A 9,429-nucleotide genomic window follows, 5' to 3' on the forward strand; every position below is an offset into this window, starting at 1 on the left:
ACATAGTAAAAACATGTAAATTCTAATGTCCGCCTAAAAAAAAACCATTACTTATAGTGAAAACCACCCTTGAATGATGGGATAGTAGACTAAAAGCTTTAGGAATCCAAACTATAACATATAATAAGTACCCTGTATCAAGATTGATGCAAAACAAGTGAAATTTGACCTTTTTAGAGAGATTTAGCAAAAAAAACACTTCTGGGGTCATTTGGGTGGATTTTCCATATCTCTGGAACCCATTGGTCGATTTTGATGATTGACATCTCTTTTTAACCGTTAGAGCCAATAGAATCGAGGGGAAGTTCCTAAAATCCGTCTAAACATTACCCATTGGTGAATGAGTGCTGCGTAGCCAGAATGCCCCGGAACCGGAAGCTGTCATTCACTCTGGTAGCTATCGTAGCAGCTAATATGAAATCTCCGTTATTGACATAAATATGAAGATGGATTATCAGTAATCATTTCAAAGTGACAGACACATTGGATTAACCTTCAGCAGCGTTTTTATCGTTTTGATGCCATTGAATGTATGTAGCACAACAGGGAACTGAGACAAGGGAAGAAAGCGTGTTTCCCCGTTTGGCCATAATCGTGCAGCCCTTATTTACACCGGGTACTTATGCAAAGTTTATGTGAACAAACTGGCATTTTTAGGTGTAAATAAGTGAAAAGATATCATTTTGTGTCCCTTTTTCTGAACTCTAATGACATGAGAGCAGTTTTTAAAGCCATGCAGGGTGTCTGAATGAAAGTGAGATGTACGAACCGTCCACCAGCGACGGGATGGACCGCTCGTTGTCAGAGTTGGAGAAAAGGATCAGTTCTTTGTTGATGAAGTCGTTGTAGGAGAGGTGTCGCGCCTGAGTCCCATACAGGTATTGCTGAGAAAAAACACATCAAAAACACACATTTTACACACAGAGTGGTTTGAAACCAAACCATCTTCCCACTGGTTGACGGGGCATCGATTTAAAGCAAGAAAACACTTACAAAATATAATTGAGCTCCTTGAAAACACATTATTTCAGCTAAAATCCCATCTATTCTACGCAGATTTTAGTCATTTATTCGGCTCATAAAAACAGTTTGCCTCCTGAGTATACGAGAGTTTAAAGCAGAATATGAGTTTAATTAGACGTAAAGACACTTAAAAATGACATTAAAACAAAAAAGCGCCAGATCAACTTCAACCAATCGGTATCTTCTCCAACTCTCACTTTTTTCAAATTCAAGACTTTTCTTTTGCCCGCTGCATTTAATAACTCAAATGACTATTGATATCCAACACTGCAATCTCACTTTTATCCCTGTATTTGTCTCTATTTTCTTGAATATAACTGACTGTTTATTAAGGTATTAAAATGCTGTCCTATACGGTGTTTCTGTTGGACTTAGTCGTGATGCTTTTACGGTTTTTTAAAGCACTTTGAAGCACCTTGTTGTTGAAATCGGCTCGATAAACAAACGTGTCACATATTAAATTGCAGTACGGCCTTATAAGAGACACATTACTTTGCTCCAAAGCAGTCCATAACGTTATGTCCCTTGAGCCTAAGGGAGTCTCAGAGCTTATCTGCTCCTCAAAACTATATGCGTAGTTGAACTCTGACCTCACACGATATTGCATTTTCCGTCTCCTCGATCTTTAAATAATCACAGGTTCAATGACCTTTTTCTGCTCATGCCCTACGTAGAGCGCTGTTGGTCGTATAAATAGGTATGTCTGCTTTTGGAAACTAAATTGATACTCACTGGTGTGGCTTGAAGCACATGTTTATATAAATCAGCTTCTACAAAACCTACAAATGGTCCACTTTGATCACTGACCTCTGGCAGGCCGTGCATCCTCCTCTGTCGTCGGTCCTCCATGAAGTTTGTGAGCCACTCCTTCCTGTCGTCCGTCTTCTTCTTACTGAACGCCTGCAGCAACACAGCACGACATTTAACACATCGCTTTTAACCAATTTAGGATAAAGTATAAAGGTAGCAAATGCTCGTTTGTATTCGTTTAACTTGAACTATGTCTCAGAAAGATGCCTAAGCCTAAACAGACATGTATGGCATTGTTTCTCAAACTTTTTCATACCAAGGACCAATTGTTATGTGCCGTACTGGGTGCTGAGGTGTGTGTGTGTGTGTGTGTGTGTGTGTGTGTGTGTGTGTGTGTGTGTGTGTGTGTGTGTGTGTGTGTGTGTGTGTGTGTGTGTGTGTGTGTGTGTGTGTGTCCCTCTCCCCCTGATCGTCTCCCTCAGGTGCTCCAATCAGGGCCTCCATAAGGGAGCTGAGAAAGGCTGCAGTCGCTCTCTTCCTTCCCGTCTGGCTGCAGCATGTGTCGTGTCTTTGTAAACTGTGCTATTTAGTCACTTTCTTTCAGAAGAAAGTCGTTCTTAGTTTGCTTTGCAGATTGGCTGGTGAGCCTTTCTTTCTTTTTTCAATTAAAAGACCGTCTTGTGGTTAGTTTATATTTTGTGTCACTTCCCTTTGGTACCCCTAGTCCAGGACGGAACGTAAAACCAATACAAAAAAAACTCACCAGTGGCGAGCCGTCAGGGCCTTCTAATATTTTTTTAAGTTATATTTTTCATTAGTTTTACCAAAATAACTTTTAATTGTGTTTAAATAACATTTCCAAAGAAATAAATCCTTTGAATCTGCCTATTCAATTTCTGTTAGAATGTGAAGGGTTAAATGAAAGAAGCTCGTCTCTGCGAGGTGAAGAGAGGAGCTGTTGGACGTCCTGCTGTGAATTCACAGAGGGCCCAGCTATAGTAACTGAACGAGAGAGTAATGTCAAGTGACAGTACAATTGACCAATCATATCTTCCCTCTAAATGGGTGGGTGTTATTATCGCGGACTTTATGACAAGTTCCGCCCGCTGTGAAGCTTTTCTTGTTTCCATAGCAACAACAACTTCCTGTCAACAGCGTAAACTCGCCTTCAAAATAAAAGCATGCCAAATTACACTTAAGACATACAACTGCAACAAAAGTAACAAACACAATGCAATATCCTTTTCAATTTCAAAGAACACAAATATGTCCTCCGTTTAAGCCCCACTTCACAGACGGGTTCCTGTGGTTGCGGACTTCGTCACCCGCCCTCGCCCAAAAGTCTTCACCTCAAGGGGTTGTGGGAACTAGACTTGTTTGCGTGTCTGGTGACGGCGGTGGGGCAAGTGTCTTGTGTGCAATTTTATGGGAATACTGATAGCATAGCGTGTTTTTTTTACGATATAACTAGGACTGAAAGTGTTGGTTGAGTGTCCAAATAGTTAACGAAACGTCTTTTTTCTATAATTAATTAGGGAAAAATCATTCTCTTCTAATCAGTACAGACCCGTCCAGTAAAAACTCGGACCTGGACTTTTTTGTCCGAGTCCCGACTTGTCCAACTTTCCTATGATATAATATAAAACTGGGATTGTCAATTCTATGGGCGTCACTTGTGGCCCTAGCAAACATGTAACGCCCAATCTTCACGTCTGGACTCACCTATAATGACAAATCCAATGATTTATCACCGTTTCCGGGGATTGTATACTAAGAGTTTCTACCAGGGGATCACAGGCACTCATAACCATTGTAAAGTGTAAAAATTTTATTATTTATTATTTAAGTTTCACAAGGTTTTAACATTTTTACCCTGTCACTTCCACCGCTGTCTCTGTGGACACCCTTATTAATCCGGGGACGTGAGGAGGAAAGCGGGAGACTGCGTCGGACTGGTATGGACTCGTCTGGCATAGGGGAATGCCTCCTCGACGGGATCGTAACAAATCGTCAACACTGGCCCGTTGACGCCAGTCTCTATCAATTAACAAACACCCTGTGGGACCTTGTGAAGGAGCGCCCCATTACTGGTCGTATTCGCTGTTGATTTTCACTGTCACAGGAGTCCGACAATCAGGATAGATAACTTCTTACAACTAATTTTGAGCTTGCTCAGTCTGGACCTCGTGTCCTCCCGAGAAGTCTTACTACACCGTAGGGCGATGGTTGGTAACGAGGTCTTCAAAGGGGTGTTGTGGTATTAGTGTCACGCTTTGTTACGATTTTATTTCATTGTCACGTTATTCTTGAACACAATTACACGGTAAGTACATTTCACCGGACGTTGGTTTCAATGCATAAAAATTAAACTTTAACACCAGCTGATGTACGCCGTAAAGGTAAAGAGAGTCTTTTGCTAGACCCTCAGACAACCTGTATTTGGGCTTATTTCAAAAGTATATGCCATTTTGATACTCGTAAAATAACAACTACACACTTATTCTCGCTTATATCTCTTCAATCTCGACAGTAGTTTAGTCCGTCATATAATATTTATACCAACTCCATTCGTCCAGACACAAAGACCTATACCTCAATCCACCAGCACTTCACAGTCCCACGCTCGGCACTAAATATGGATCACAGGGAGACTGGGGGGGGTGAAGGGAACTTTTTTTTTTTCAATAGTGCGTGTCGCTATGAAGTCGCCTTATTAGTTTGTTGTTAGCCGGGCCCACGTTTTGCGTTAGTTTACCGTCTACCGTCGGCGCTGGGAGTTGGTTTGTTTTGTTGTTGGACANATTGTTAGCTAATGAATGTTTCCATGCTGAACAACGGCAACATGACAACGTTTTAAAGACCAGGAAATGATGGATACACAGATCGTGTTCAAATCAATAGGCACGCAATGACTCTAAATAATAATGATCACGCCACCAAACACACATTCAAACTAAAGGAACCAGCCTGTTTGGGAAATGAGAGAAGTAGAAAGTACAGGTATTTGAGTTCAACATGTGAGAAGTAGAAAGTACAGGTATTTGTGTTCAACATGTGAGAAGTAGAAAGTACAGGTATTTGTGTTCAACATGTGAGAAGTAGAAAGTACAGGTATTTGTGTTCAACATGTGAGAAGTAGAAAGTACAGGTATTTGTGTTCAACATGTAAGAAGTAGAAAGTACAGGTATTTGTGTTCAACATGTAAGAAGTAGAAAGTACAGGTATTTGTGTTCAAAATGTAAGAAGTAGAAAGTTCAGGTATTTGGGTTCAGCATGTAAGAAGTCAAAGTAAAAAGTGGTCAGAAAAATAAGTAGTGGAGTAAAGTACTGATACCAGAAAAATGTATTAAAGTACAGTAACAAAGTATTTGTACTCCACTACTTCCCACCTCTGACGGGGGATAATCACCACACGTCTTATTATTATTATTGCACCTTATCACTGTTTATATCAAAGTGTTTCATATTTAGATCCCTTTTAGATAACTTTAGGTTGTACCTGAGTCCAGGTGCGCACAGGAAGCTCTGTGATCTCGATGGTGGTTCTGTCGAGCACCGACACCTCTCCACTCATCAGGTACTGGTTCTGACCCAGCTCATGGATCACTCCTTTGAAGTTCTTGTACCTGGGAAGCTGTGAGGAGACACAGATAACATTCAATAACACGGAAACACTGAGAAAAGTCTCCTGACGTACCCGCACGACAATGTGATTTAACAAGAGTAAATTCAGACTCCTAATCCTCTCTCTTCTTGGAGGGAGTGCACAGTTAAGACTCAACGAGCAAAACGTGTGAGGATATCACATATTGAAAGTCAATGAGGAGAAAAAACTAGAATTGAAAGTATTTAACTTGAGCCACGTGAGGCAATTCCAAATATATATACCAGTCATTTTACTAGACCTTCACAACCCTTGCTTATATTTTCTTTCTCAATTCTCTTATTTTTGAGGCAATACCTCCTTAACAAAAACAGATTTGTTGCATCAACCTTTACCCACTTTAACCTGCAATCTGACCTTTCATTTGACTTGTGTTGGTTTGTAAATAACCCCCAGTGTTTTCTTATGGGATCAGTTTGATTAGTGAACTTGTAAGTCTCTTAAACTGCCTCCTTAATGACTATTTTCTTCACTACCTGTGCATATACCCTATTCACCTTTTTGACCGGATAATAAACGTTGTTTTATCAATTAGTCAACATTACTGACAATTCTTAAAGGTATGCCATTATATTAAAATACTGAAATCCAGTGGTCGATACCAACCAGAGATAATAAGGACAAATCCTCCTCAGTGAGACGGCATTTATTAATCTTTTAGGTTGTTCTTTGGCCCGTCTAGTGAAGCACAGCTGGATAAATCCATTTCCATCAGTTATGTTAACTCCCGCTCACCATGGGCAGGGGGTCCTGGTGTTTGAGCAGCCGGTAGATGTTGTTGACGATCTCTCGGGGGTCGTAGTTGGGGAGTTTGCAGGCCCACCCGGTGCCGATGCCCTCGGCCCCGTTCACCAGCACCATGGGGATGATGGGGATGTACCACTCCGGCTCCACCTTCTGGTTATCATCGTACAGGAACTTCAGCAGGTTGGCGTCTCCGGACGGGAACAGCAGCTTCGCCAGAGGACTGAGGGGAGGGAGAGCAACGTTAGGAGAAGATAGACATTCATCTGGACTCTGAGAGGTCTAGGTTTTAGATACGAGGGATGCCCACAGATATTACGTCATGAACGCAGCAAACCCCCGTTTTTAGAGATGTGGGTACTTTGTGAGTCTCCTGACTCACCGGGGACACAGATTTATGTATAAAAGACATCAATAAGTACATTTTCCATGATAGGAGACCTTTAATACAAATGTATCTGGACTTTAAAGGTTTTATTAAAGGTTTTTAGATACTAGGGCTGCACATTTTTGTATGATGATAATGAAATGAACGTGGTTGACGTTCCTAATATTAAGATGCAGTCTTGTGTAAACAGTATGCATTGTATTCTATTAGTCTAACACTGAGCTTTTTTCTTTATTACGCAACAAATACACTGATTTCTGGAAAAGAAGAAACTTATTTTGAGACTTGTTTTTAAAACCGAAGCTTTACGGGGAAGTCAAGAGGAATTACGGATTTCAAGGGGTTGTAAATCAACACTTTTTTAATAGAAACAAGTGTTTTTTGGCCCGAGATTGAATACAATTCTGTGACAATAACAAATATATATGTATACATTAAATTAGCTTTAATGTAGCACAACAGGGAAGTGAAAGCAAGCGGAAAAAGCGTCTTTATCCTTTTGCGCCATAATCGTGCAGCCCTTATTTATACTAGGTACTTATTCTGTTAAATATGCTGCAATTTGATTTTTAGAAAAGGCAAGAAGAAATAGATTTCAAAGGTAAAGGGCGTGCATATCATGGTATCATCATCTACGATACGATGCGGTCAGATGAAGTCTGAAATGCTCCTTGCATCACAGCAGCTCCATGTGTAACACCAACAGAGACATGTCAAGACACGATACATGAGAAACAAACATTTAACATAACAGCAGGATCACTGAGAGAGAAGCTGCTCAGAGCCTTCAGCGTGCTTCTGATCTGTAGCTCTGTGTTCACTGAGAGGACTGACTGGAGCACAAAGGATGCTTCAGTCAGACTTTATTGAATCGAGGGACCCTGTGTCTCTGGCAGTAACTGAAGCACGCAGGTGTGAAGTCTCCTGTGTTTACCTGAGCATGGTGAAGATGTATCGAGGGCTGGCAGCATCTTTTCCTCCGTTGATGCGAGTACCGAACTGACCGAGCGGCTGCAGGATGTTCACGTTGTTGCTGCCAACGAAGTTCTGAGCCAAGTTCACGATGGTCATCATCAGAGCTTGCTGCAGGACAAAGGAGAGGGGGGGGGGGGTCAGTGAGAGGGAATCAAATAGAGAGTCTCTGATATACCTGCTAAGGTATTGCTGCTATCTCTCTTATTAAGGAGGAGCAGCTTGGGATCGTTGTTGTTGTTGTTGTTGTTGTTGTTGTTTATGAACGAGCACAAGCTGCCATGAGGTAGTTTGTTGTTGTTGTGTCATAGAAGCTTCGGATGAAGAACAAAGCGAGTCTAGTGCAAACTGAACGTTATTACTTTATATTAATATAACAGTTTGCAACAAGAACGGTTGAAGGGGAAAATGCACTTGACATACTCGTGTTCATTCCAATACATAACTGGAACGAGAGAGAGCGGGGGGGTATACTATGAAGCTGGTTCAACCTAACCTGGATATGTTTGAGTTAGCCGGTTGGCCTAATCCAAAACATACGCGCTCTCGCTAAACGGTACTACGACGCGGGTTATCAAGTGGATCGCTCAAGCCAGCCGTGTCCTATCTAGTTAGGTGCGCGTTCACATGAAAGGGGTGGTATCTGGAGCATTCGACCAATCACAAACATGGAGAAGCTACTGACAGCGCAGCGTCATACTTCCTGAATTAAAAGTCAACTATAATATTAGAGAGGAGAGAGAGCAGGAGGAGCAGTGTGTGTCTGTGTGTTGAGAGAGCAGAGATAGAGTGTGTGTGTGGTGTGTGTGTGTGTGTGTGTGTGTGTGTGTGTTGTGTGTGGTTGTGCGGGGTGAGAGAACCAGAGAGGGTAGAGTTGGTGTGTGGTGTGAGAGAGATTGTGTACGTGTGTGAGAGAAAGAGTGTTCTGTGTGTGTTTGTTGTGTGTTGTCGGTGTTGTGTGTTGTTGTGTGTCGTATGAGGAGAGAGAAGAGTGCGTGTGTGTCTGTGTGTGTGTGTGTGAGGAGAGAGAGAGTAGAGTGTGTGTCTGTGTGTGTGTGTGTGTGTGTGTGTTGTGTTGTGTGTGTGTGTGTGTTGTGTTGTGTTGTGTGTGTGTTGTGTTTGTGTGTGTTGAGTTGTGAGTTTTTGAGAGTGTGTGTCTGTTGTTGTTTTGTGTTTGTTTTTCTTTTTTTTCTGTGTGTGTGTGTGTGTGTGTTGTGTGTGTTTTTTTCTTTTGTGTGTGTGTGTGTGTGTGTGTGTGTGTGTGTGTGTGTTGTGTGGTGTGTGTGTGTGTGGTGTGTGTGTGTGTGTGTCCGGCTTCCCGGAAACGTGTGGTTTTTATACTAAAATTACCCACTTGAGGTAGACTACAGTCTGTAACTTTCAATAATAGATGTGTAGTGTGACAGGTTTGTTTTTATTTGTTTTTTCTTTGTGTTGTTTTGTTTTGTGGGATTTGTTTCGGATATCTTGCTTCATTATTTATGTTACTTGATGGATGAGTGCTTCGTAGTGACTATATTTTTTTGTGAGGAAGTTCGGGTATTCGTAGTGTGTGTGTTGTTTAAAGTTGTATAATTGTTGTTGATCAAATTCTTGCTGTTTTTTCTGATGATATATTGGGTTATATATTATGGAAAAAAAAAATTATAATTCGAAAAAGAATAAAAACATCGATTTTCGTTGATGGAAGTTCGATTATTGTTATTATAGTCGTAAATTTATGTATCTTATATATTACTTTTTTTTCATCTGTCGATGGGGTATTAGTCTAGTGTATGTATAAGTCTTAAGTTATGTTGTTACTTTTTTAGTCGGTTTTTATTCTATTTTCTATATGTTTTGTCGTATATTTTTTTTTTTTTTGTCGTAGAGCGTGTCGTAAAAAGG

At 41.0% G+C, this 9,429-nt stretch overlaps 1 protein-coding gene and 1 long non-coding RNA gene across 2 annotated transcripts in view; both read right to left on the reverse strand.

The window, feature by feature from the left end:
* Positions 1–9,429, reverse strand: part of LOC104960822 (DNA topoisomerase II beta) — an 81,678-nt gene that overhangs the window by 22,958 nt on the left and 49,291 nt on the right. The window lies entirely within an intron of this gene.
* LOC104960818 (uncharacterized) overlaps positions 1,627–9,429 on the reverse strand; it is a 21,201-nt gene continuing 13,398 nt past the window's right edge. Inside the window, exon 4 of the long non-coding RNA XR_800021.1 lies at positions 1,627–1,637. This is a non-coding gene — a long non-coding RNA (uncharacterized lncRNA). The remainder of the gene's footprint in view (positions 1,638–9,429) is intronic.

This window comes from Notothenia coriiceps, unplaced genomic scaffold, assembly GCF_000735185.1.
Source record: "Notothenia coriiceps isolate Sejong01 unplaced genomic scaffold, NC01 NC01_scaffold00032393, whole genome shotgun sequence".
Taxonomy (NCBI): Eukaryota; Metazoa; Chordata; class Actinopteri; order Perciformes; family Nototheniidae; genus Notothenia; species Notothenia coriiceps.